Source organism: Pelophylax lessonae (assembly GCF_965119305.1).
Source record: "Pelophylax lessonae genome assembly, chromosome: 7".
Classification (NCBI taxonomy): domain Eukaryota; kingdom Metazoa; phylum Chordata; class Amphibia; order Anura; family Ranidae; genus Pelophylax; species Pelophylax lessonae.
In genome coordinates, this window is record NC_138774.1 from 236,570,991 (window position 1) to 236,593,403 (window position 22,413).

Genomic DNA, 22,413 nt, shown 5'->3' on the forward strand with positions numbered 1-22,413 from the left:
ATTTAAAAGAAGGTATCACACCTAGGAGACTAAGGTGGGATGTGGCCCCAAATGATGGCCTAGAAACCAAAGAATTGGAAGACAGCTGGTATAATTTTTTCAATGGCTGCGAACAAAAACTCCTAGGTCTGATTATTTCAAGGAGAAAGACTAAATTAGAAATGCTAGAAAACAAAGTGAAAGGTTTAAAAGAGATACTAGACCCCTTTCTGGAGAATATAGAATACAAGGACAAAATGAAAAATATCCAGGAATATATTGCAAAACTAGATAAAGACACACAAAAGAAAAAGATTAAGAAGTTTCATAGAGACTGTAATGATTATAAACAGGGAAATGTGTACAAATGGCAAGAGGATGAGTCAGTTACAAATATAGAATCTCGAGAGACTACACCTGAGAGGGAGGTCACGTTTACCTTTCCCTCTACAACTCCCACTAGAACTCCTGAAAGTAACCCGCTAACCCCATTAAGGGACATAACAAATGACACCCCATATCAACAATCTCCAAGATATAATGTCCCAACACATAATAGATATGACCCCATCTCCCCTGCAAGTCCTGCCCCAAGAGAACATTATTATGAACAAAGACCAGAGGATTACTATTACAGACCCCCTTATAGAGGGGATTTTTGGGATCAGGGACAAGGAAGACCACCAGGGAGAGGACGAGGTGGTCCCCGAGGAAGAGGCCAATTTTGGGGTCCCCCAAGAGGTCAGAACTTTTGGAGACCGAGAGGCCCATACAGAGGCCCATACAGGGGGCACAACAATACATATCCCCAACAAGGAGGAGGTCCTTACAGGGGATACAACAACACATATCCCCAGCAAGGAGGAGGTCCTCACAGGGCCCACAATGCATACCCCCCACAAGGAGGAGAGGCAAGAAGAGAGGATGCCGGGGAGGACAGAAGAAAAAGGAAAAGAGATGCATAGGCGCGGGAATTTTTAATTTAGGTAAAAAGGTTTTTAATGAGGATGAACTTAAAATTTTAGATAGAGGATTAAAATATGCACCACCGAAGCAAATAAACAAATTTAAAACTTTTATTGACCTGCATAAGTTTGTGAGAATTTTAAATATTAAAAAGCATTTTTTTAACAAACCAGCCACGAGCACTTTAACAGATGATATATTTATTCATAGTGGTTTAAGAAATAAATCTACATTTAATCCCAAAAATACCAGGAATCAATGTTTAGAAGTATTTAAAATGATGGTTGAACAGGATTTGGAAAACATTTCAATACACCCAATAAAAGGCAGTAAAGAAATTAAGCAGAGTATAAAAAAACTTGAGAAAGCGAATGATATTATCATCAGACCAGCTGATAAGGGGGGGGGGGGAATTGTAGTAATGGATAAGGACCATTATATTGCAGAACTTAATCGTTTAGTCGAGGACAAGGAAACATACATGAAACTCAAAGGTGACCCAGTAAAGAAATTAAAAGCAATGTTAATAAAGAAAGTTAAGAAGGCACAAAAAGAGGGTATCTTGAATAAGAAAGAGGCCAGATACTTAGTACCAGACCACCCCAAGAAACCCATCATATACCAAAATCCAAAAATACATAAAAGCACTACCAACCCACCGGGGCGCCCTATTATTAATGGAGTGGATTCCTTATACTCCAGGTTAGGAGAATATGTAGACTATTATCTCCAACCACTAGCACAAAAATGCCCAGCCTATTTGAAAGACAGCAAAGATTTAATCAACCGTATAACCAATATGAAAGTGTCAGAGAATACCATTTTAGCTAGCATAGACGTTAACTCTCTTTATACTAACATTAAGCAAAAAGATGCTAGCAAAGCTGTAGAGTGGGCCCTTAAATCGGAAAATAAAATCCCACGTGAACAGATTGATTTTATATTAGAGGTTTTAAATATGGCTATGCAAAACAACTATTTTTGGCATGAAGGGCAATATTTTAACCAAACAAAGGGTGTCGCCATGGGGGCCAAGTATGCCCCCACGGTAGCTAACTTATTTATGAGCAAATGGGAGTCGGAAACAATTTTTAAACGACCCCACAACCCTCTCAAGATGTATGTTAGATACATCGACGACATTTTTATCATATGGGAGGGGTCTAAGAATTCTTTTATGGATTTTATGTCTGTAATAAATAACAATAAGTATGGGATTAGTTTTACGGAAAGTTTTAATACACAAGAAGTAAACTATTTGGACCTTACAATTTTTAAAAATGGTGACAATCTTTTTACTAAAACATATTTTAAGAGTACAGATCGTAATAGTTATATCCCCACTAATAGCGGACATCACCCAAAATGGATCTCAGCAGTACCGAAAGGCCAACTGCTGAGGATTAAAAGAAATTGTGATAGAGATAGTGACTTCAATGAACAAGCAGAAATTTTAATGAAAAGGTTTGAAGAAAAGGGATATAAGAGAGGTAATTTAGATAAAGTAAAAAAACAAGTGGGAGGTCTGGAAAGAAAAGTATTATTGAGTGATAAACCTAGAAATAAAGATAACAACAGAAAGTTTGACATTGCGTTTTGTACAGAGTTTAACCAGCAATATAAACAGGTCGAGAGGAGTATAAGAAAGCACTGGGACATTTTGTTAAGAGATCCGGTTTTTAAACAAATGTTACCTAGTAGACCTAAATTTATCTACAGAAGACCACCAGTCCTAAAAGATAAGATTGTGAAGAGCATCCCCAACCCTCCTAAAAAATTGGGAACTTTTTTAGATAAAACAGGGTTTTTTAAATGTGGGCGATGCGTGGCTTGTACAACGTGCCGTAAGGACAAACGTAGGAGTATAAATAACTTTGTTTCGTGGACTACTAAAAAGAAATATGAGATAAAGCAATTTATCTCATGCTACAATACACACGTGACATACTTACTACAGTGCGAATGTGGCCTACAGTATGTAGGCCGCACTACAAGAGAATTAAGAGTACGCCTCAGAGAACACGTTAGCAATATAAAAAAGGGGTTCCGTAAACATAATTTATCCAACCATTTTAGGCTATTCCACAATAAGGATCCATCCAAGCTTACATTTTGTGGAATAGACAGAATCAGCCCCCATTGGAGGGGTACACACATGAAGAGGGCTGTATCCCAAAATGAAACTTGGTGGATACAGCAGCTTAAGAGTATGGTGCCGACAGGTTTAAATGTAGATTTAGATATAAATTGTTTTATAAATGATTTTTAATTTCCATATTTATTTTCATAATCATCTGTTTATTTTATAAAAATATTTTATTATCAACTGTGCTTTTTAATATGAAATTTATATTGTATTTATAGATTATAGTATGCTGCAATATGGTGAGAAATTATAGGGTATATGGTTTTCAGCATACTAATGTATATGTATATAATGTGTTAGGTCTTTTTTGTGTATACACATAGACAGGGCAACCATCTAGGTATACCGGAATTCGATTGGTTAAATATCATATTACTGAGGGGTCGCTATAGATCCAAATTAGTTTATTATTATAACAATATATTGGTTTATGATTATAGTAACATGATGATGGTATGTGGCCTTTTACTTTACATGCTGCATATATTCATACATTTTTGGGGCATAATAGTACTTCCGGGTGCACCATAATGGAGATTGATAGGCAGCCCATTGTAAAGGGAGTCCAAAGATGGCGGCGATTGACTTCCGGTCCGCCTCAGGTGTTTACAATGTTGCATTATTGATACCGTTATATATAGTACTACGTATTCGTGACGCCTTTGCTTTTGATAACGCTCTGATTGGCGGAGCGAAACGCGTCAAGCCGTCCGAATACGTAATACATCACTTCCGGCTGCAACCACTTCCGGCTTCCGGTTACGCGGGTGGAACGCACGGCCATTTGTTTGGCGTCCCGCGGGTTTGCACAAGGCGATATTTTTTCCTGTACAGTGTAAGTGTTATTTGTTTTGCGTGTGAATAAACAAGTCTTATATACTGCACGATGATGGCCCTTTCTTTTTATGAATCGTGAGAACATAACCTGGAGATAGAGTGAGAGGCTTGTGGTGCGTTACCTTGCTCCTGTTGGCGATCCAGTGAGGGGTCTACTCCATTTTATCTACTGATAAGGCGTTTTTTCATCCAACTTCTGGTGAGTGGGGAGCTGAGAGGGGAGCACCACTTCACCTGGATTGAGCACGAGCACTTTTTAATATTATTGGAACACGAAGCACTTAAATAAAGCACAGAGACTTTTTTTCACTTTAACATTATCATGGACTATATAGTATAGAATACATATTTGTATTTATAAGTTTTTTATTTGCACAAGTTTTTTTTTTATGTGGTATTTTCATATATGGAATTTATAACTGATATTTATTGTGTTTACTTGTGTAATATATATATAGATTTTTTTAAGGCTGCACTCAGTATAATTTTGCACTAGCACTTTATATAATCACATATATTTTGAGGTGTTTAGACATAAGCAGCGCAGGTACATAGTTGTTTTAATTGGAAGGGAAGAACCGCACTGGTGGAAGTGATCGAAACTCGATCTTGTATCCCGACCGTATGACCTCTTGAACCCATTTGTCTGGAATCCTGGAGAGCCATGGGTCCGGAAACCGGTGAAGACGTCCCCCCCACCCCAGATATGGGTGGGGGCGCACCTTCAGGCTGTATTGGTCTTATCTTCAGGTCTGGCAGGGCCGGACCTTTGTTTACTCGACCAGCGCCCTTTGAATCCCCCTGGGGGGGCTTTGGAGGACTTTGCCTTATCGCCCGCCCCAGAGGAGCGAAAAAAAATTTTATGAGCGGAAAAAGAAGGTTCCCGTCTGCGACGCAGTGCTTTCACCTTGGTAGTCTGTGGTAAAAAGGTGCTCTTGCCACCAGTGATACCCTTGATGATCTCATCCAAGGTGGCACCAAACAGGCGATCCCCTTGAAAGGGGAGATTAGTCAAAGCTTTTTTGGAAGCTTGATCCGCCGACCAGCATTTTAACCACAGCATACGCCGAAGGACCACCGCCGAGATTGATACGCGCCTCATTAATGGAGCGGCGTCCAGGGCGGCGTCACAGACAATCTGTAGCGCTTGTACCATCTGCTCCAGCAAGTCCGATACTGCCGGGGGGAGACTTCTCCCCTCCAGATCTCGGCGTAACAACTTGGTCCACTCTGTCAATGTTTGTGCAACCAGAGCAATGGTGAACACTGGCCTTAAGGCTGACCCTATCAGGGAAAATATCGAGCGGGATATAGATTCCGCTTTACGGTCCACTGGATCCCGAAAGGACGGAGCGTCCTCCACCGGGATAACCGTAGCTTTATTTAATCTGGAAATCGGTGAATCCACCGACGGTGGAACCGTCCATTTATTAAGGAGGGATTCTTCAAATGGATAGCGTCTAGCAATCCGTTTGGAAATACCAGGGGCTCGTTTTGGACGGACCCATTCTTCCTTAATTATATCTTGAAAACATTTGGGCAAAGGAAACACCTTTGCCATCTTGGTAGGCTTGCGAGTACCAAAAGCAATTTCAGTATCAACTGCTTCCGTAGGTATAAGCTCAAGTCTTAAAGTTTCCCGCACAGACACAATCAGTGCATCTACCAATGCTTCATCCTGCGCTATAGCGGAGGGAGAAATGTCTTCCTCACTATCCGAGTAAACGGGATATGAGACACTAGCCCCAGAAGAGGGACCTGCAGCCGCAGCGACAGGCTCAGAATCTATATCTGAAGTGTCAGATGAAATAGGGGTAGGCGGGGGTCGCTTCTTTGCGCCCCGTCCCTGACAGGCTACCTCCACCCGGGATACAAAAGACTCCAAAACCGCTGACAATGCATCAATAGTAAGTGGGGAACTGGAGGGTCCTGCGGCCACCTCGAGGGGATCAGGTGGGGATACATGTGTAGCAGGTTCCATGATAAATCCAAGAACACTTGCCAGCAACCAAGGATTGCAAAAGAAAAACCTTTTTTTTTTTTTTTTGTGTAATCCCCCAGCGCAACAGCGCCCCTCAGTGACACCTGCTTCGGACCCCCACAGAGAGAGAGAGAGAGAGACCCCAAGGGCTCACCACCTGATGCACAGAAGCTTCTACCGAACTGCTCTCAGCGCTGTCCTTACAGAACAGGAAGTCTTGTGAATCGATTTACCCGGGTAAAGGAGGCGGCTCCGCCCCTTTACACGCCTTCCGGCACTCCCACCGCTACTCCACGAGGTAGCTGGGTGTCTTCAAGTTGGCCGCCCCCATGTAGGAGACATTAGGCTACGCCAAAATGGCGGCCCCGCGCGGCCTGCGGAAGGATGGCGGTCCGTGCGGCCTGCGGAGGGATGGCGGTCCGTGCGGCCTGCGGAGGGATGGCGGCTTGCAGAAGAATCGTGCGGCCTGCGGAAGGATGGCGGTCCGTGCGGCCTGTGGAAGGCTGGCGGTCCGTGCGGCCTGCAACGCTATTCAATAGGTAGGTGCTTGACCGTATCACCCCTCTGCATGGCTATTTTCAAACTAACGCCAGCGGCGCCCTGTCCATCCCTGACTGAGCTCAGTCATGGCTCCTTCCTTTTATAATGCAGGCTCCTTGCAGTGACTTATGTAGATAGTCAGCTCCCAAACCAAGCCTCCTGGAGTGGTATACCTGCAAGTGGAGTGTGTCACAGGATAGAGGGGACCCGGGATCATGAGGGTCCGACCATCCACAGAAGGGCCCGCATCTATTCCCAAAACCCGACAGGGGGGAGGGGGAACATTCTACTCACCATACCGACACAGGCGGGCACCCACTCCTAACAGAACCCCTCTCCACCGAGGTGGGGGGGCTGTCGACCAATACGGACCCCGTGACTCCGTTTCTGACTGGTCGTAGGCGACCTGGCGAGACGTTTAACTCGCAGGGCCAGTCCCCGTCCAATGGGACTATGTCGCGGCCGACCCAGCGCGGAGCTAGGGCCTGCACGCGCTCGTAGGCCGGCTGGGGTGACCACTGGATCTCAACATCCAGCCCGTCGCCCAGCTCCAGCATACTTGCTTGAAGATCTCACAGGAACAAAAAACTGGAGAGAAAATCTAACTAAAAAAGTTTTATCTAAAAAAGCTTGCCAGGACCAGAGATCCCAGCAAGGAACTTAGGTCCTTACTCCTGACTAGGCAGAAAAAAACTAACATCCTGTAGCAGGGAGAGAGAGGATATACCCTCTGGGACTGCCCCTAAGGTGTGGCCAGAACGTTTTTCCTGCCTAGTGTCCTACTCCTGTAGGGGGCAGTATAACCCTACTGATATTAATCAAAGAGGACTGCGTCTGTCAATGAGCGACAGAGAAATTTTGATTTTTTAATTTTTTTGGGGGGAATATTATATAGCAGAATGTGAAAAATATAGTTTTTTTTTTTTTTTTCAGAATTGTCGCTCTTTTTTTGTTTATCGCGCAGTTGTTCAGAAAAAGGACATCAATTTTATTTTGGTACAGTGTCGCATGACTGCGCAATTTTCCATTAAAGTAACGCAGTGCTGAATCACAAAAAAATGGTCTGGTCATTAAGGGGGCAAATCCTTCTGGTCCAGAACTGGTTAAATCGAATTGATTTAAATCAAGCCTTTTTACTAGTGATTTAAATAAATCGACTTGATTTAAATCGTACCCACCCTGCTACAAATACACGTGCGTTGCCAATTTCTTTCTTTAGTAACGCAGCAAACTGCAATGCTCAGTAACACATGACACACGTTACTAAAAATGGAGCATGACCAACCATTGATCCGTTGCCATGCGTTGGCCAGCCACTCCATCGAATGGACTGCCTAATGCAAAACATGTTTATGCTCCATGACGATCGTTAACATGCGTGTATTAAATGCACCACAATAGGTAGGCTTAGTGCAAATGGGCTCTTATTAACCTCTCTACCCCACGGCATTCACATGCGTTGCGTTTTCATGCATTGCTTTTTTCAAATGCGTGTAACCTCTACACAATGGTGTGAACTACAAATGTTGAGAAACTATTTTTTTTTTTTTTTTTTTACCAAAACTATGCAAGAACCTACCTATACTATAAAATCTGAATCCAATCAGGGAGGCCCTATCTGATAGACAGCCCCAATGACCAACTGGAGGAGGGCACACAGCATGCTGACAATGTTGCTGCTAATGGCAAGGCAGTAGCTTAGTGTTGTCATTCTACAACAGGAAGTGCTGTTACTGGCAGGATCTCCAGGTGTGACAAAAACCAATTGGCTTAGGTAACCTGCTACAGCGAGACATAATGCTAAATATACTGGATATAGATTTTGGGTTTACTAACACTAAGCTGGAGTTAAAGTGTTACTAAACTCATTACCCTGCATTCGCTATATCTGGTCTCCCACAGTACACAGACATCCAATCGTTTTTGTAAATATAAAACTGCTAAATACATTTTTCTCATCAGCAGTATATAGCAGTCTTGTGACTTCTATCCATGTCTGGTTAAAGCTTGTAGGGGGAGTTTTTATTCTAAGAGGCTGCAGGACCCCTGACCTTATGTCTGGGCAGTGCTGATTGGCCCTTTGCTGACCACATGCACTCTCCCAATAACAGAAAAAAAAAAAAAACCTCGCCAGCAATACACACCAAATTGAGCATGTGCAGAGTGACTCCAAAAACTCTACTATCAGGAGATGGATTGGGGACAGTGAAAGAAGGGGAGGATCAGAGAAGACAGGATCAAACAGCCTTTTTACACAATAGAGAGGATTAACCTCTTAGGTTCCACAGTGAGTATAACAAGCGCATCCTTTACTGCATATACAGACTGATTTTACTGTTGTGCGTTTAGTAACACTTTACGTTACATTTGCAGCACCAGGAAGAGAACTTACCTGTATAAGATGTGTGTCCGATGTGAGCACTGACTGCTGCACAGTGTAGTAATCTTCTCACAACTGTGTACAGGTTCTCACCTCAACACTGATCTTCTGGCAGGGCAGAGGTTAATATCAGCTGCTGCCTGTCCTCCATTCACAGAAAATAATAGTACAGGTTCTATGAATGGAGGGGGCGGATCCTGTCATTCATCTGCCTGTCCTCCATTCACAGAAAATAATAGTACAGGTTCTATGAATGGAGGGGGCGGATCCTGTCATTTATCAGCCTGTCCTCCATTCACAGAAAAATCGGATTTTTGTAAGATCTTACCGTAAAATCCTTTTCTCTTAGCTCATTGACAGACGTAGTCTTCTTGATTCACAAGAACTGGGTTATGTTGTCTCCGCAGGAGTAGGACTAGGCAGAAAAGAAAAAACGTTCTGGCTCCACCCTAGGGGCAGTCCCAGAGGGTATATCCTCCCTCTCTCTGCTACAAGGCATCAGTTCTGTCACAAAGCAGCAACAGAGAATTTAACCCAACCCAACTCAATGATAGAGGGGCGGGTACTACGTCTGTAAATGAGCTAAGAGAAAAGGATTTTACGGTAAGATCTTACAAAAATCCGATTTTCTCTGTCGCTCATTGACAGACGTAGTCTTCTTGATTCACAAGAACTGGGACATCCAGAAGCAGTGCCACAAATGAGGGGTGGGATTGACCGAAATCAAAATCCAATCTAGAAGGCCCAACCGGTGCCAAACTAGAAGTTTTAAAGGCTCATTATAAACAAAGAATGAGACTTAAATGAAAATTTCCAACGGAAAAAAACCCTTGAGGCAGACCACTGGTCTCCTCAAATGGCGGCCTGCAAAACCTTGCGGCCAAACGAAGCATCAGACGATGCCATTACATCAACTTTATAATGTTTTGTAAAGGTATGCACCGACGACCAGGTAGCCGCCTTGCACACCTGGACCACTGATGCCTGATGGCGAAAGGCCCATGACGCACTAAGTGCCCGAGTGGAGTGCGCCTTAACAGGGAACGGGGGCTCCCGACCCTTAATAGAATAAGCCTGTACCACCGTCTGTCTGATCCATTTGGAAATAGTCGCGGCAGATGCAGGCAACCCCTTTTTGGGGTCCATCCGGGATCACAAAAAGTGAATCCGTCTTGCGAAACGAGTCTGTCGTTTTCAAGTATACCCTGATCGCCCGGACCACATCCAAGGAGTGCAAAGCAAACTCCCGAGGATGACTGGGCTTAGGACACAGGGAAGGTAATACAATTTCTTAATTCAGATGAAATTCTGAAACCACTTTTGGTAGGAAGGATGGATTCGGACGAAGAACCACCTTATCTCTATGAACCACCAGATATGGGGAACGACAAGATAATGCGGCCAGTTCTGACACCCTGCGTGCAGAAGTGATAGCCACCAAGAAGGCCACCTTCTGGGACAACGTAGGTAGAGGAATCTCCCTAATATCTTCAAAGGGAGGTTTCTGAAGAACCGACAATACTAAATTAAGATCCCAGGGTGGTAATGGCGCGCGCACTGGCGGAGCCAGATGTCGCACCCCCTGGATGAAATTCCGCACCAAGGAATGAGTAGCCAAAGGCTTCTGAAAGAAGATAGCTAATGCTGAGACCTGACCCTTGATAGTGCTCAAGGCCAGTTTCTGCTCAACCCCTTGTTGCAGAAAAGCTAATATTCGACTAACCGAATAAGACCGTGGACGGAACCCCAGAGGTTCACACCATGCAATGTAGGACTTCCATGTACGATGATAAATCTTTCTGGAAGTCGCTTTCCTTGCTTTAACTAGAGTAGGAATAACTGAAGCTGACAATCCCTTGTCCTTCAGCACCTGGGTCTCAATAGCCAGGCCGTTAAAGCCAGCGATCGTAAAGCAGGATGGAAGATCGGTCCCTGAGACAGTAGGTCCTCCCTGAGAGGAAGTCTCCACGGGACGTCCGCCACCAGTCTGACCACGTCGGCGTACCAAGCTCGGCGAGGCCAGTCCGGAGCTACCAGGATTACTGGAATTCCTTCCTCCTCTATCCTGAGAAGAAGTCTTGGCAGTAACCCGAGAGGAGGGAAGGCATACATTAGCTGGTATTGCCCCCACGGGGCGATCAGTGCGTCTGCGGTCTCTGCTAGAGGATCGCGGGAGCGAGCCACGAATCTCTGTACTTTCCTGTTGAATCGTGATGCCAACAGATCCACATCCGGGGTGCCCCACCGTAGGCACAACTGGTGGAAAATTTCTGGATGGAGGGACCATTCCCCCTGATCCAGAGTCTGACGGCTGAGATAATCTGCCTGCCAATTCTCCACCCCCGGAATGAACACCGCAGAGATAGCTGGAACAAATCGTTCTGCCCAGCGAAGAATGCAAGCCACTTCTTTGGCCGCTCAGACACTCTTGGTGCCCCCCTGGTGATTGACATAAGCCACGGCCGTGGCGTTGTCCGACTGGATCCGAACCGGGCTGCCCTGGAGCTGCTCGGTCCAGTGAATCAGACAAAGTCTGATCGCTCTCAGTTCCAATACATTTATCGGCAACCTGGATTCTTCCAGGGACCAAAGTCCCTGGACAGATAACTGACCGAGAATTCCTCCCCATCCGGATAGACTGGCATCCGTGGTCACTATCGTCCAATATATTGGCAGAAATGACTTTCCCTGGCTGAGCATCGGAGACCGAAGCCACCAGACCAGAGACTCTCTGGTCTGTTTGCTCAATCGGATCCGATTGTCCAGGGATTCCGGATTCCGATTCCATCTGAGAAGAATCTCTTGCTGAAGAATTCGGGTATGGGACTGGGCAAATGGGACTGCTTCGAAGGAAGCCACCATCAACCCCAGAACCCTCATGCAAGTTCGAAGAGAAGACCAGCTGTTGGATAGTAACAACTGGACTGCTGATTGAATCTTCCGGAGTTTCCCTACCGGAAGGAAAACTCTTGACCTGACTGTGTCTAAAATTAGACCCAGATATTCGAGCCTCTGGGTGGGAACCAGAAATTACTTTTGCTGGTTCACCAGCCACCCGAATTCCTGTAAAGAAATTATAGTAATTTCTATGTTTTGTAGCAGGGTCTGAGGAGACTCTGCATGAAGCAGGAGATCGTCTAGGTAACCTAGAATCGATATGCCTCTTTGGCGCAGTAGTGCCAACATTGGGGCCAACACCTTCGTGAAGACCCGAGGAGCCGTGGCGAGACCGAAAGGTAACGCCACAAACTGATAGTGGTTCTCTTCTACGGAAAAGCGTAGAAACCGCTGATGTCCTGCGAAAATGGGAATGTGAAGATAGGCGTCCTTGATGTCTATGGACGCTAGGACATCCCCTGGATGCAGGAAGGCTGCTACTGTGCGAATGGATTCCATCTTGAATTTCCTTATGTTGAGAAAGGAATTGAGTGCCCTTAAGTCCAGAATTGGACGCACTTTGCCCTCTTTCCTGGGTATTGTAAATAGGTTTGAATAAAACCCTTGAAAACGTTCTGTCCCAGGAACGTGGACTACCACTCCTTGTTGTAGTAAATCCGTGACTGCTCTCCGCAGATCTTCTAAACGATCCGGGGATAGTCGGATATTGGAAGGGAAGAATCGCGCCGGTGGGAGAGATCGAAACTCGATCTTGTACCCTGACCTTATGACTTCGCAAACCCACTTGTCCGGGATTCTGGAAAGCCATGGATCCGGGAACCGGCGAAGACGTCCCCCCAACCCAGTTATGGGTGGGGGCGCACCTTCAGGCTTTGGACGATTTATCTTCAGGTCTGGAGGGGGCGGGCTTTTGCTTGCCCGACCAACGTCCCCTGAAGCCTCCTGAAGGAGCTTTGGAGGACTTAATTTTTTCACCCGCGGGACGAAAAAACTTTTTGTGAGCCGAGAAAGAAGGCCCTCGTCTTTGACGAGTTCCTTTACCCTTAACATCTTGCGGTAAAAAGGTGCTCTTTCCACACGTGAGATCCTTAATGATCTCATCTAAGTTGGCTCCAAATAGACGCTCTCCTAAAAAGGGGATATTAGCCAATGCTTTTTTGGAACCTTGGTCGGCTAACCAACCTTTTAGCCACAGTGTACGCCTGAGAACCGCTGCTGAAACTGATGCTCGCGCCAATAATGGAGTGGCGTCTAACGCCGCATCACACACAAACTGTAACCCCTGTATCATTTGTTCCAACAAATCTGATACCGCCTGAGGGACTTCTTCTAAGTCCCGGCGTAACCACTTGGTCCATTCAGTTACAGTCTGCGAAACCAGACCAATAGCAATTATTGGTCTGAAAGCTGATCCAATCAAGAAAACATGGTGCGAGACATAGCTTCTATCTTGCGAACCACTGGATCTTTAAAAGACGGAGCGTCTTCTAAAGGAATAATCGTGGCTTTATTCAATCTAGCAATTGGTGAATCCACCACAGGTGGTTCTGTCCATTTCTTAATGAGGGTTTCCTCAAACGGATAACGCCTGTTAATGCGTTTAGAAATAGCAGAGGTGCGTTTTGGCAGACTCCATTCTTCTTTGATTGGATTGCCAAAACATTTGGGCAATGGAAAAACCTTTGCCACTTTCATGCGTTTTTTAGTCCCAAAAGGGATTTCAGTTTCAGCTATTTCCGACGGAATACCCTGTAATCTTAAGGTTTCTTGAACAGATACAATGAGTGCGTTTACCAACGCTTCCTCTCGGGCTATGGCTGATGCCGAAACATCCTCCTCACTGTCTGAAGAGACAGTACCCGTGACACCAATCCCAGATGAAGTACCTGCAACTGCAGAAATAGGCTCAGAGTCTGAATCCGAAGTTTCAGATAATAAGGGGTTAGGCGGGGGTCGCTTTCTTGCGCCCTGTCCCTGACAAGCCACTTCCACCCGGGACACAAAAGTTTCCATAATAGCTGACAATGATTCAACCGTCAGTGGGGTGCTGGAGGATCCTGCAGACACCTCGAGGGGATCCGGTGGAGATACATGAGTGGCAGGGTCCATGTTAATTCAGGACACCTCTGCCAGAAAAAACAAAAAACTTTTTTTTTTTTTTTTTTTTTTAATAAAATAAAAAAATACCTCTTTTTTTTTTTTTATGTGTCTCCCCCTAGCGCAATAGCGCCCCTCAGAGTACCTGCTTCTCGATCCCCACAGAGAGAGAGAGGGACCCCCAAGGCTCACCACCCGATGCAGAGAAGTTTCCAACCAACTGCAGTCAGCGTCTGTCTTTTACAGACTGGAAAGAGCTGTGTTCGTTTTCCCGGCTAGAAGGACGTGGCTCCGCCCCCTGTGTACGCCTTCCGGCGTTCCCAGCTCTCCATGAGGTAGCTGGGCTCATCAAACATGGCCGCCCCCATATGGGAGACAATAGACTCCAAAAACATGGCGGCCGGCGTGACCTGAGGACATTCATGCACCCGGTCTACGGCAAAATGGCGGTGGACTGCCGAAATCGTTTTTCCCAGCACATCCACCTGCATCTCTGCTAAGTGGCAGTTTATCGATCTGCAGGAGGTACACTACAATTAAGGTAGGATTATACCTCCTATGTTTGCTGTAATACTACAGTCTGCTGGGTAGAGTGTTAGCTCTCAAACCAAGTCCACTTCCCACCAAACACATACTGTATTTACAAGGGGGACTTTTGGTGTCAGATATATACTGACCATGTATGGAGGGGCCCATAATTCATACTGCCTCATAACGAGGAAAAAAGGGAACGTTTACTCACCATACCGAACCGACAGGCACCCTCTCTTCACAATACCCTCTCCACCGGGGTGGGGGGTTGTGGACCATTCCGGACGCCTCGACTCTCTGGTTCCTGGCGTCCAAGCGAGACTTTTAACTCGCAAGGTCAGTCCCTCCAATGGGACTCCGTCGCGGCCGACCAAGCGCGGAGCTCTGGTCTGCACGCGCTCGTAGGCAGAAACCGGGGTGACCACTGGATCTCAACATCCAGCCCGTCGCCCGGCCCCGCATACTTACTTGAATGTGTCGCGGCCGACCAAGCGCAATGCAATGGTCTGCGCACGCTCGTAGGCCGGCTGGGGTGACCACTAGTGTCGCCCAGTCCGGCGTATTTGCTTGAAGATCTCACAGGAAAAAACACTGGAGAAAACTACCTAAAAAAATATTTTTTCTAAAGAAAAAATCTTGCCAGGACCAAAAAGATCCCAGCAAGGAACTTCGGTCCTTACTCCTGACTAGACAGAAAAAAACTGATGCCTTGTAGCAGAGAGAGGGAGGATATACCCTCAGGGACTGCCCCTAAGGTGGAGCCAGAACGTTTTTTCTTTCTGCCTAGTCCTACTCCTGCGGAGACAACATAACCCAGTTCTTGTGAATCAAGAAGACTACGTCTGTCAATGAGCGACAGAGAAATAATAGTTTGGGTTCTATGGAAAGAGGGGGTGGATCCTGTCATTCATCTGCCTGTCCTCCATTCACAGAAAATAATAGTACAGGTTCTATGAACGAATGGGGTGGATCCTGTCATTAAACTGCTTGTCCTCCATTCACAGAAAATAATAGTACAGGTTCTATGAATGAATGGGGTGGATCATGTCATTCATCTGCCTGTCCTCCATTCACAGAAAATAATAGTTTGGGTTCTATGGAAAGAGGGGGTGGATCCTGTCATTCATCAGCCTGTCCTCCATTCACAGAAAATAATGGTACAGGTTCTATGAATGGAGGGGGTGGATCCTGTCATTTATCAGCCTGTCCTCCATTCACAGAAAATAATAGTTTGGGTTCTATGCAAAGAGGGGTTGGATCCGGTCATTCATCTGCCTGTCCTCCATTCACAGAAAATAATAGTACAGGTTCTATGAATGAATGAGGCAGATCTTGTCATTCATCTGCCTGTCCTCCATTCACAGAAAATAATAGTACAGGTTCTATGAATGGAGGGGGTGGATCCTGTCATTCCTTTGTCTGTCCTCTATTCACTGAACATATTATTACGGTTTCTATAAATGGAGAGGGTGGATCCTGTCATTAATTTGCCTGTCCTCCATTCACTGAAAATAATATTACGGGTTCTATGAATGAAGGGGGTGGATTCTGTCATTTATCTGCCTGTCCCCCATTTACAGAAAATAATAGTACAGGTTCTATGAATGAATGGGGCGGATCCTGTCATTAATTTGCCTGTCCTCCATTCACTGAAAATAATATTACGGGGTTCTATGAATGGAGGGGGCGGATTCTGTCATTCATCTGCCTGTCCTCCATTTACAGAAAAGAATAGTAGGGGTTCTATGAATGAAGGGCGCCCCACTGGCCCCTCTATTGGGGTGGGCAAGAGCCAACGCTTTTGCATTCACAGCAGCTGTTGTTGTTAACCCCACAGCACTGTGGGGAAGACACTATGCGGCAGCCAATCAGACATGGGGCAAGCTTCATTATAGGTAAAAAAAAATGTAAAGTATATGTAAACAAACAATACATTTCTCTTATTTGCTCCTTTTCCAATATACCATGGAAATCTTGTGAGCTGATAACAGTCCAGAGGCACAGGATGTTATCAGTGGCACTGTTATCTCCGTGGACTACAAAACACCCCCTCCCAGTTATAGGAAAGAGAGGAAGGTGTCATATAGTCCTAATACAATTCCTTAGGATGATAATGCTGCTCAGTGCAGTGGTCCCCCTAGGACAGCAAGTGAGCCAATGGCAGGATTATCAGGTGAAAATAATGGGAATGAGAGTAAAAAATAAAACGAATGCAGCCATCACATCTATTGGCCATCATAAACGTTACTATCTGATCATACAATTAACTTCAGATTTACCAAAACTATGTAATTGTGTGTATATATACACACACACACACACACACACAAATATATTTGAAACAAAATTATAATTAAATATAAAAAAATATATTATACAATATATATATATATATATATATATATATATATATATATATATATATATATATATATATATATATATAGAGTGAAATAAAAATGACTATATTTATGTGTGTTTACAAATATATTTAAAACAAAATTATAATTAAAAACAAAAAAGAAACTATATTATACTGTATAAAATATATATATATATATATATTAGAGCTCTATATTCTGAAATAGTAGACATTTCAATCCATGTGGATGAAGGTTTCCATGTGAAGCCCCTTCACCAGCCCAGTCTGGATCTATACATGTCTGCACACTGACCCCCCCATTAGTTAGAAAGGATGGCCCCCCCCCCCCCCCCCCAGATACTGACAGAGAAGAGGGAAGAGGGAAGAGAGTGACAGGTAAGAGGAGACATGGATATGAACCTGTTATGTCCAGGAGACCTCCACTGACATCTAGCCATATCTGAGTCCAGCCGTGTCTATGGATTATCTCTCACTGTTACACTGTATACATCATCAATCAGCAGACAGGAAGCACGGGGCGCTCTCTGATTTCTATATATATCTATCTATATACACAGCTCAGCGCTGCGACTCTTCCTCATTGCTTTTGCTCCCAAGCTATCAGCAATGCAGCCTGGCCCCGCCCCTTTCGGTAAGAGGCGCGACCAGCCCCGCCTCTCTGTCTGTAAAGCAGCGACCCAACCCCGCCCCTCTGTAGTCGCCTGTACCGCTGGGCTACGCCCCTGCTTTCATCCTTACGGCCTGGCCCCGCCTCAGCTGTCATCCAGGCCCCGCCCATCACGAGGTGTCCTAGTCTCAGTGCAGTGAGTGCACACCTCATGCTGGCGCTCGGCCAAGGGCACGGGACGCAGAGGATTCTGGGAGGAGGGGACACAGGCCAAGAAAGAAAATGCTGAATTGCTCGCTGCACATTTTGTGCTGACAGATTTTACGGTGAATGAGGTTCGTTCAGCGGCACCAGCTGCCGCCAGGACATTAAATATAGCGCTGCAGACTGTGCGGGCGTTTTATCACTGGAATGCAGGAGTCCCCCTGTGGGATGCCAATACAAGATAATGGGATGGGGGAGTGACGTGCAAAGTGAAAGTGGAGAGGAAACTTATAAAAGGATCACCTACATTCTGACATGGGAGATAGATACTGGATTACTGCATGACCATCCATACTTGCCAACTGTCCCTTTTTCTCCTGGGACAGTCCCTGCAAATAGGAGCCTGTCCCAGGTCATTTATATTGTCCCTGGAAGCGCCTGTTAATCGGGCTGCCCATAAATGTTACACAGAAGTAGTGCAGCTGAATGGGAGAATTATTCCAACTCTGCTACTGTGGCCTTAAGTTTGGAATTCTTTTTTTAATCTCCTGTAATTCTCTCTATATTGAGTAGACTCTATAATCTGATAAATAGACGAGATTAATTATGCAGAGTGGGTGGAGCTTCAGGGAAGTGGGTGTGGTAAGTAATTGGTAGCTGTGATGCAAAGTGTCCCTGGACATTTTTTTTAAATGTTGTTAACTATGTACTCCTCTTAACACATAGTCACCACAGATCACCATCAGTGGGGGGCGCTATATCCTGCTCACCGAGTCACCACAGATCACCATCAGTGGGGGGCTCTATATCCTGCTCACCGAGTCACCACAGATCACCATCAGTGGGGGGGGAGCTATATCCTGCTCACCGAGTCACCACAGACCATCAGTGGGGGGAGCTATATCCTGCTCACTGAGTCACCCCAGATCACCATCAGTGGGGGGGCTCTATATCCTGCTCACTGAGTCACCATCAGTGGGGGGCGCTATATCCTGCTCACTGAGTCACCATCAGTGGGGGGCTCTATATCCTGCTCACTGAGTCACCACAGATCACCATCAGTGGGGGGCGCTATATCCTGCTCACTGAGTCACCACAGATCACCATCAGTGGGGGGCGCTATATCCTGCTCACTGAGTCACCACAGATCACCATCAGTGGGGGGCGCTATATCCTGCTCACCGAGTCACCACAGATCACCATCAGTGGGGGGCGCTATATCCTGCTCACTGAGTCACCACAGATCACCATCAGTGGGGGGCGCTATATCCTGCTCACTGAGTCACCACAGATCACCATCAGTGGGGGGCGCTATATCCTGCTCACTGAGTCACCACAGATCACCATCAGTGGGGGGCGCTATATCCTTCTCACTGAGTCACTACAGATCACCATCAGTGGGGGGCGCTATATCCTGCTCACCGAGTCACCACAGATCACCATCAGTGGGGGGCGCTATATCCTGCTCACTGAGTCACCACAGATCACCATCAGTGGGGGGCTCTATATCCTTCTCACTGAGTCACCACAGATCACCATCAGTGGGGGGCTCTATATCCTGCTCACTGAGTCACCACAGATCACCATCAGTGGGGGGCTCTATATCCTGCTCACTGAGTCACCACAGATCACCATCAATGGGGGGCGCTATATCCTGCTCACTGACACTGGAATCTCAATTACTCCTACTGACCACTGAGCGAGGAGTTTTATTTACTCCCTCTGATGACAAGGTATTTATTACTCTCATGGATTCTAATGAAGGAATATTTATTGCTCCATGGACCCCCAATGAAGGGGCATTTATTACGTCCATTTACCCCCGATGAAGGGGCATTTATTACTTCCATTTACCCCCAATGAAGGGGCATTTATTACTTATATTTACCCCCGATGAAGGGGCATTTATTACTTCCAATTACCCCCGATGAATGAGTATTACTCCCATGGACCCCTCAATGAAGGTGCATTTATTACTCCCATGGACCCCTGATGAAGGGGTATTTATTACACCCATGGACCTCGGATGAAGGAGTATTTATTACTCCCATGGACCCCTGATGAAGGAGTATTTATTACTCCCATGGACCCCTGATGAAGGGGTATTTATTACTCCCATGGACCCCTGATGAAGGGGTATTTATTACACCCATGGACCTCGGATGAAGGAGTATTTATTACTCCCATGGACCCCTGATGAAGGAGTATTTATTACTCCCATGGACCCCTGATGAAGGGGTATTTATTACTCCCATGGACCCCTGATACAGGAGTAGTTTCAGGGAATCTGTGGGGGATGGGGTCGTTGGAGAGACTGGGGGTGTCTCAAGAAGTCTAGGGACTTTGCATGGGCACTGTGGGAGATTGGAGGGTGCTGCAATAATTTGGGGGCACTATGAGAGTTTGGGGGCAGAGTGGCACACTGTTCATAAATGGGGGCAATAAAGGGGGGGGATAGAGGCTCCACAATAGGCTGGGTAGCAGGGCTGGGGGCACTGTGGAAGGCTGCATGGCACTGTGAGGATGGAGGGCAGTGTGGGACACTGTTGTCAACTGGGGGCATTGGGGCACTGTGGGAGGCTAGGTGGCACTTTGGTAGGTTGGCATGTACTGTCAGAGTTCAGTGGCCACTGTAGAGCCCTGTGGTCCACTATGGAGGGTTGTGGGGCACTATGGTAGTTAGGAGGGACTGTGGGAGGTCAGGAAATTTGCAGCTGGCTGGAGGACACAGCCCAGTGGTTGAGAACCAATGCTTTAACCTCTTCCCCCTGGCCGTATACATATATGTGGCCTCTCAGCAGATGGGCTTTAACGCCGAGGGGCTGCATAGATGTGGCCCTATGAAAAACACAAAACTTTCCCAAGAGTGTACGCCTTGCATGCTTCTAGCACAGTCCCTGGCAGGGACCATAAAACTCCTGATGCATACTTGTGATCGGGAGCTTTCCAATCATGCAACTGCTGTGACATCCAATCACAGTGGTTAGATGGCCCGAATGCCCGCCTCCTTGCATCTAGAAGCAAGGCCAGGAGGTGGCGACAGGAAGGGGTTAAAGCTATACATGGTGTTACACCACAGTTCTCAGTGACAGCATACTCTGGCACTGCAAAGTTGGCTGTGAAATTGATACATTTTTTTTACAATTAGCTTTGCTTACAGGCAGCAGCAGAGCCATGATCTATTGTTAATTGATTCATTTCATTTATAAAGAAGGCCTGTATTTCTGGTTTAACTTTGAAAGAATTTCCCACTGACACTATCTCCCTGTGCTTTGCGGTGTGTGGGCTGCTGCAATAAAATGATACTGACACGTATCCAGTGATTGTTCTGAACTCTGCGACCCCCTATTTACCTACTATCCTACTACAAGCGGACAACAATCAGGCAATTAGGCAATATGTGGGTAAGGATTAGGCAATCATGACAACACAGGGGTAACAAATGGGCAATCATGACAACACATGAGAAATAAATGGGCAATCATGACAATACATGAGTAACAAATCGGTAATTGTGACAATACATGGGTAACAAGGGGCAATCATAACAACACATCAAAAATAAATAGGCAATCGTGACAATACATGCATAACAAATAGGCAATCGTGACAATACATGCATAACAAATGGGCAATCCTGACAATACATGGGTAGCAAATGGGCAATCGTGACAACACATGGGTAACAAAGGGCAATCAAATGTGCCATCATGAAAATACATGGGTAACAACTGGGCAATCGTGACAATACATGGGTAACAAAGGGCATTCATGACTATACATGCGTAGCAGATCAGCAATCATGACAATACACACATAACAAATGGGCAATTGTTACAACTGCACAGCCGATTAATTAAGGCAGCCATTGCAATACATCATTTTTGTTAAAAAAGGCTGATAACTCAGCTAATAAGGGTTAATTCTAGACACATTCTTGTCTTTTCATACATGTTTAACCGCTTGCTGACCGCCCGCCGCATATATACTGCGGCATGATGGTTCACGGGAGCGGTCCTGGGGGCAAGCGCACCTGCCCCCACTAGGCAGCAGGGATGCCGATCCACGGGACCGACAGCACTGTTTGCTACCAGGCACCCGCTGAGAGAGAAGGACGGTCTGCTGTTATAAACACAGCTGACCGTTCTTCTCTCTGGAATGATAACAGAGCGTCTGTGATCCTTCTATATAGGATGACAGGTCTCTGATCATTTCACAAGTCCCTCCTCCATAGAGTTAGAAAACACTCCCCTAGGCTCACACTTAACCCTTCGATCACCCCTAGGTTAACTTCTTTCCTGCCAGTGTCATTTATACAGTAACAGTGCATATTTTTAGCACTGATTACTGTAGTAATGTCACTGGTCCCCCCAAAAGTGTCAAAAATGTCAGCCAGGGGTCCGATCTGTCCACTGCAATGTTGCAGTCCCGCTAAAAATCGCTGATCGCCACCATTACAATTAAAAAAAAAAAGAGAAATAAAATAAAAATGACATAAATCTTTTCTCCTAGTTTGTAGACATAACGTTTGGGCAAACCAATCAAAATACGCTTATTGGGATTTTTTTAATCAAAAATATGAAGCAGAATACAAATTGACCTAAAAGGATGAAAAAAATTGATTTTTAAATTTGTTTTGGGAATGTTATATAGCAGAAAGTGAAAATATTGGTTTTTTTTTCAGAATTGTCTCTCTTTTTTGTTTATAGCGCAAAAAAAAAAAAAATCGCACAGGTGTTCAAATATCACCAAAAGAAATCTCTATTTGTGGGAAAAATAAAGATTTGCATTAAGGAAGCCATGTTCTGCACCCTGCCAGCCCTTCCCACCAGCCATTATCAGCCTCTGTGCTCCTCTATGCAAT

At 45.5% G+C, this 22,413-nt stretch overlaps 1 protein-coding gene across 1 annotated transcript in view; it reads right to left on the minus strand.

The window, feature by feature from the left end:
• TMEM268 (transmembrane protein 268) overlaps positions 1–17,316 on the minus strand; it is a 125,386-nt gene extending 108,070 nt beyond the window's left edge. Inside the window, exon 1 of the mRNA XM_082264292.1 lies at positions 17,138–17,316. The gene's annotated coding sequence lies outside the window, so the exon portion shown is untranslated. The remainder of the gene's footprint in view (positions 1–17,137) is intronic.
• Between the last annotated feature and the right edge of the window lie 5,097 nt (positions 17,317–22,413).